General features: G+C 38.6%; 2 non-coding genes across 2 annotated transcripts; both read left to right on the top strand.

Moving 5' to 3' along the window:
* Positions 1-5,475: 5,475 nt before the first annotated feature.
* trnaq-uug (transfer RNA glutamine (anticodon UUG)) lies at positions 5,476-5,547 on the top strand. The gene has a single exon. It is a non-coding gene; the product is annotated as a tRNA-Gln (tRNA).
* Positions 5,548-6,548: 1,001 nt separating this feature from the next.
* On the top strand, positions 6,549-6,620 carry trnaq-uug (transfer RNA glutamine (anticodon UUG)). Its single transcript has one exon. It is a non-coding gene; the product is annotated as a tRNA-Gln (tRNA).
* Positions 6,621-7,564: the final 944 nt, after the last annotated feature.

Genomic DNA, 7,564 nt, shown 5'->3' on the forward strand with positions numbered 1-7,564 from the left:
TGCAGAGTTCTAAGTGTTCAAGGGTCAACAAGAGTGGAGCTTATGCTACAAAGTTTCAAATCGATACAATGTTTCAACCAGTCAGATGTGCGTACTTGAGGTAGCTGGTCTTGTGACGGGTTTTTGAATCTCATCCTAACGGCATCATGACGATCTGTGAAGGTAAGTTAATTTCCTCAATATACACTATACTGTACATATAAAAAATATACTCCATACATATCCACAAATGATACATTCTATACATATAAAAACACATGATCCCATCTATACAGGATACACTCCATACATATCACATTCATGTCAGGGTCTGGGATAGAACCCGGGTCTCTGGCTTGAAAGTTGAGTCATGTAACCACTAAGTTACTGGGAGCTGATGATCCCATACAACGAAACAACATAATACACTCTATACAAATGCACCCATTATACATTCTGTACATATACACTCCCTACATGATACATTCTATACAAATGCACACATGATACATTCTATACATACTCATGTATTTGTAAGGAGTGTCATGTATATGTAGAGAACGTACCATGTGTGTATATGTATGGAGTTTATCATGTATATGTATGGAGTTCATCATGTATATGTAAAAAATGTATCATGTGTGCATATGTATGGAGTGTATCAGCTGTTTGTTGGATTTATGGGATTGTCAACTCCCAGTAGCTTAGTGGTATACTCCATACATATACACACATGATACACTCTATACATATACATTCTATACATATGCACACATAATGCAATCTATACACATGATACACTCCATTCATATGATACACTGCATACATAAGCACATATGATAAATTCAATACATACACATAATACACTCATGTTATGGTCTGGGATAGAACCCGGGTCTTTGATGTGAAAGATGAATCACGTAACCACTAAGTTACTGAGAACTGATGAGCCCATACATCCAACATACAGCTGATACACTCCATACATATGCACACATGATACAATCCATACATATACACAAATGATACATTCCACACATATGCACATGATACATTCTATACATATACATTATACACTCCATACATATGCACACCATACATATGCACACATGATACAATCTATACATACACATGATACATTCCATACTTTCGCCAATGGTGAAGTTTTTTTTTTTTCCTCGCTGCTGTCGCTACTGACTTACATGGTTCGGGATCTGTACAGCTACACATCGATGGATTTGCTCTTCAGTGTTTGGACTCTCAGTAGTGACTATTAAACTGCACTGAACTGAGCTAAACTGAACTGAACTTAAACTCTGAAAATTGAACTGACACTGTTTCTATTTACTTTGATCTTTTATGTGAAGCTGATTTAACACAGTCTACATTGTAAAAGCGCATACACATGATACACTTTGTACATGATACACACCATACATATGCATACATGATACACCCCATACATATGCACACATGATACTTTCTATACATATACACGATACAATCCATACATACGCACGCATGATACATTCCATACATATACATGATACACTCCATACATATGCATAGATGATACACTCCAACATACAGCTGATAAACTCCATACATAATCACACATGATAGACTCCATACATATAAACAAATGATACATTCCATACATATGCACACAATACATTCTTCACATATACATGATACGCTCCATACATTTGCACACATGATACAATCTATACATACACATGATACATTCCATACATATGCTCAAGGTTTTTTCTTCACTTTCGCCAATGGTGAAGTTTTTTTTTTTTCCTCGCTGCTGTCGCTACTGGCTTACATGGTTCGGGATCTGTACAGCTACAAATCGATATACATACATACATATTCCACACACATGATACACTCTGTACATATGCACGTTTGATTCTATCTATACATATACACATGATACAATCTGTACATAGACATGAAACACTCCATACATGTTACACTCATGTCAGGGTCTGGGATAGAACCGAGTAAAGAAAATGGTGAGTTACGTAACCACTAAGCTACTTGGAGCTGATGATCCTTCCATACAAGATTTACTCTATACATAAGCACACATGATACATTCCATACATATGCACATGATATATTCTATACATATACATGAAATACTCCATACATAAACACACATGATACAATCCATACATATGCACACTTGAAACATACATATACACATATTATGCATTCTATACATACACATGATACAATCTGTACATGATACATACATATGCACACATGATAGACTCATGTCAGGGTCTGGGATAGAATCCAGGTCTCTGGTGTGAAAGGTGAGTTACGTTACCACTAAGATACTGGGAGCTATACATATACCATACATATACCACATATCCAACATACAGCTAATAAACTCCATACATATGCACACATGATACGCTCCAGACATACTCATGACATTCCGTGCATATGCCCACATGATACTATCTATACATAGACATGAAACACTCCATACATGTTACATTCATGTCAGGGTCTGGGATAGATTCAGAATAAAGAAAAGGTCACATAACCACTAAGTTACTGGGAGTTGATGATCCCTCCATACATGATACACACATACAAATGAAAACATGATACCATAGATAGATACTCCATACATATGCACACTATACATACTCATGAGACACTCCATACATATGCAAACATGATATGTTCTATACATATACATGATACACTCCATACATACACATGATACCATACATATAAACATATGATGCATGCTATACATACACATGATACACTCCATATATATGCACACATGATACACTCCATACATGTTACACTCATGTCAGGGTCTGGGATAGAATCCAGGTCTCTGGTGTGAAAGGTGAGTTACATTATCACTTAACTACTGGGAGCTGATGATACCATACATCCAACATACAGCTAATACACTCCATACATATGCACTCATGATTTATTCTATACATATACATGACACTCCATACATATGCACAAATTATACTATCTATACATAGACATGAAACAACATACATGTTACACTCATGTCAGGGTCTGGGCTAACCATTAAGCTACTGGGAGCTGATGATCCCTCCATACATGATACACACATATTTGTGAAAACATGATACATTCTATACACTCGCACACATGATAGACTCCATACATATGCACTGATGATACACTCGATACATATGCACACATTATGCATTCTATACGAACACATGATACACTCTCTATACATGCACACATGATACATTCTATACATATACATGATGAACTCCATACATATGCACTCATGATACAGTCTATACATAGACATGATACAGTCCATACATTATGGCTTATAAATGGCATGTAAAGTTACTGCTTTTCAGTGGCTCCTTGGTCTAGGGGTATGATTCTAGATTCGGATGTGAAAGCTTCCGGCTTCAAATACTGGACGAGCCCTTCAAATTGTCTTGTGTTAAACAGGGAATAATGGCTTTCATAATAAACATCTTTAGAAGAATTCCAGTTTCTCAGTCGATAGTATCGCTGTGTAAAACATTCCTTGTATAGTTCTTGCTATTCAAGGAGTACGATTCTTGCTTTTGCCGCGAGAGCTGCCAGGTTTAAATATCGGGTAAGCTCTTACAGTTGTCTGGTGTTTTGTAAGGACGTTGTGGCTTACACAGAGGCCTTTTTCAGAAAATGCTGGTTTGCCAGCAGATAGTGTTGTCAAGTAAACTACCTGCTTTTTAGTGGCACGGTGGTCTAGGGGTATGATTCTTGCTTCGGGTGTGAAAGGTCCTGGGTTCAAATCCCGGACGAGCCCTTGGAGTTGTCTTTTGTTTTGAGGGACATCATGGCTCTCACAGAGGCCTGCATCAACGCCAGTTTGCAAGCGTTAGATAGCATCTCAAAAGGGTCTTGGTTCCATGTTGTAATGGTTAGCAGTCTGGATTCTGAATCCAGTGATTGAAGTTTCAGTGGAACCTTTGGAACAAGCTAATTTCAATCATTGATCAACTCTATCTATGTTCAGAGGTAGCTCTATGGTGCTATCATAAGGCTCCTGCACCAATTGCTTGCAAGATTATATGTGGCTTTGCCATGCAGCTTAAAATCTGACAGATGGAGAAGACCAATTCCCTGACCGAACCAATTTTTTTTCATAGATTTCTGACTGATCTGCACCTCTGATACCATGTTAAGCTTCACTGTTGTTGTGGCTTGTTGGTGTGGATGTACAAATATTACTGGTGTTGCAAGAAGTCCTGTTTTAAATGCTTGTGAAACCCTTTTACATGTGTTGTGTTTTGAAGGCCCTTATGGCTTTCAAGGAAGCCTATTTCAATGCCACTTTGCCAGCAGGAATTATATTTTTAAGTTCCATGGTGTAATGGTTAGCAATCTGCACTTTGAATCCAGTGATCTGAGTTCAAATCTCGGTGGAACCTTTTCCTTCTCTCCTTTCAGCTTCAAATCAGTGAAATGAATGAGGCCTAATTCAATCAAACCAATGAGTGAGTCAAATCCTGGAGGAGCCCTTGAAGTTGTTTTGTGTTTTACAGGGCAAAATGGCTTTCATAAAAACATTTTTCGAAGAATTACAGTTTGTCAGCAGAAAGTATCGCTGTGTAAAACATCCTTTGCATAGTGGCTTGCTGGACTAGGAGTATGATTCTTACTCATGCCGTGAGAGCTGCCCGGTTCAAATTTCGAGTGAGCTCTTACAGTTGTCTGGTGTTGTATAAAGGTGTTGTGGCTTACACTGAGGCCTTTTTCAGAGAATGCCAGTTTGTCAGCAGACAGGGTTGCCATGTAAATTTGCTGTGTTTCAGTGGCTCGTTGGTCTAGGGGTAAGATTCTTGCTTTGGGTGTGAGAGGTCCTGGGTTTAAATCCTAGATGAGCCCTTTGAGTTGTCTTTTGTTTTGAGGGACATCATGGCTTTCACAGAGGCCTGTATCAATGCCAGTTTGCAGGCATTAGATAGCTTATGAAAAGGGTCTTGGTTCCATGGTGTAATGGTTAGCAGTCTGCATTCTGAATCCAGTTATTCAAGTTCAAGTTTTGGTGGAATCTTTGGAACAAGCAAATTTCAACCATTGATCAACTCTATCTATGTTCAAAGGTAGCTCTTTGGTGCTATCACAAGGCTCCTGCACCAACTGCTTGCAAGATTATAAGTGGCTTTGCCATGCAGCTTAAAATCTGACAGATGGATAAGACCAATTCCCTGACTGAACCAATCTCTTGTTGTAGATTTCTGACTGATCTGCACCTCTAATAACATGTTAAGCTTCACTGTTGTTATGGCTTGTTGGTGTGGAGATACAAATCTTGCTGGTGTTGCAAGAAGTCCTGTTTTAAATGCAGAAGAAACAGTGAGTTGTGTGTTGTGCATGTACATGTGTTGTGTTTTGAAGGCCCTTATGGCTTTCAAGGAAGCCTATTTCAATGCCACTTTGCCACCAAGGAGTATATCTGTAGGTTCCATGGTGTAATGGTTAGCACTCTGGACTTTGAATCCAGTGATCTGAGTTCAAATCTCAGTGGAACCTTTTCCTTCTCTCCTTGCAGCTTCAAATCCGTGAAATTAATGAGACCAAATTAAATCACACCAATGAGTGAGTCAAATCTCGGAAGAGCCCTTGAAGTGGTCTTTTGTTTTACAGGGCATAATGTCTTTCATAAAAACATCTTTCGAAGAATTCCAGTTTGTCAGCAGATAGTATCGCTATGGAAAACATTCCTTGCCTAGTGGCTTGCTGGTCTAGAAGTATGATTCTTGCTCATGCTGCGAGAGCTGGCAGGTTCAAATTCCGAGTGAGCTCTTACAGTTGTCCGGTGTTTTATAAGGGCGTTGTGGCTTACACAGATGTCTCTTTTTGAGCATGTCGGTTTGTCAGAAGACAGTGTGCCATGTAAAGTTGCTGCATTTCAGTGACTCGTTGGTCTAGGGGTGTGATTCTCGCGTAGGGTGCGAGAGGTCCTGGGTCCAAAACCCGGACGAGCCCTTGCAGTTGTCTTTTGTTTAGAGTGACATCATGACTTTCACTGAGGCCCTTTTTAACAGCAGTTTGCAAGCATTAGTTAGCCTCTAAAAATGGTCTTGGTTCCGTGGTGTAATGGTTAGCAGTCTGGATTCGAGTTCGATTTTCGGTGGAACCTTTGGAACAAGCTAATTTCAATCATTAATCAACTCTATCTATATTCAGAGGAAGCTCTTTGGTGTTATCATAAGGCTCCTGCACCAATTGCTTACTAGATTTTATCTGGCTTTGCCATACAGCTCAAAATCTGACAGATGGATAAGACATATTACCTGACTGAACCAAACTTTTGTCATAGATTTCTGACTGATCTGCATCTCAGATACCATGTTAAGCTTCACTGTTGTTGTGGCTTGTTGGTGTGGAGGTAAAAATCTTACTGGTGTTGCAAGAAGTCCTGTTTTAAATATGGGAAAAAACCCTTGTACATGTGTTGTGTTTTGAAGGCCCTTATAGCTTTCTAGGAAGAGAATTTTAATGCCACTTTGCCACCAAGAAGTATATCTGTAGGTTCCATGGTGTCATGGTTAGCACTCTGGACTTTGAATCCAGGGATCTGAGTTCAAATCTCAGTGGGACCTTTTCCTTCTCTCCTTGCAGCTTTAAATCAGTGAAATGAATGAGACCAAATTCAATCACACCAATCAGTGAGTGGTTCTGATACTATACGCTGAGATAGCTATTTGATCCTATCACGATCCTCCTCCACCAATGACTTACATAATGGTATGTGTGGTTTTTCTATGCAGCTAAAATCTGTAAAATGGATAAGATCAATTTACCTCACTGAAGCTGCTTAATAAAAACAAAAATGCACTGCAAAAAATGCTTTTCTAACTTAGGTTTTTTGTCTTGTTTCTAGTCCAAATATCTAAAAACTCTTAAATCAAGAGGAAGTTTTTAGACATGCAAAACATACTGTCTTGTTTTAAGATATAATATGCCAAAATTAGGTGAGTTTTCCCTTAAAACAAGCTAAATAATCTGCCAATGGGGTAAGCAAAATAATCTTATGTCAAAAGGAAAAACAAGATTAATTTGCTTACCCCATTGGCAGATTATTTTGCTTGTTTAAAGGAAAAACTCCCTTAATATTGGGATATTATTTCTGAAAACAAGACAATATATTTTGCTTGCCTAGAAAATGTTTCTTGATATAAGAATTTTTAGATATTTGGACTAGAAACAAGACAAAAAATCTAAGTAAGAAAAGCATTTTTTGCAGTGTGTATAAGCAAACAAGTGACTAAACTTGTCATTCTTGAGCTGCGAATCTGGTTTTGGGTGGGAGAAGTCCCGGGTCCATATGACGCGCAAGCCTTGCTTCAACATTTGAGCTTTTGAAGGTATGTTTTGACTTAATTGTTACATGAAAACTTCGGACCATCCGCTGCTTCTGATGCCATGTGAGGGTTATGATTCTTGTTTTGGGTGCGAGAGTTCCTGGGTTCAAAATCCGGGCGAGCCCTTGCAGCAAGATACATGTAGATGATGCATCATGTATATGTATAGAATGTATCATTTG

This window comes from Danio rerio, chromosome 9 (genome assembly GCF_049306965.1).
Source record: "Danio rerio strain Tuebingen ecotype United States chromosome 9, GRCz12tu, whole genome shotgun sequence".
Lineage (NCBI taxonomy): Eukaryota > Metazoa > Chordata > Actinopteri > Cypriniformes > Danionidae > Danio > Danio rerio.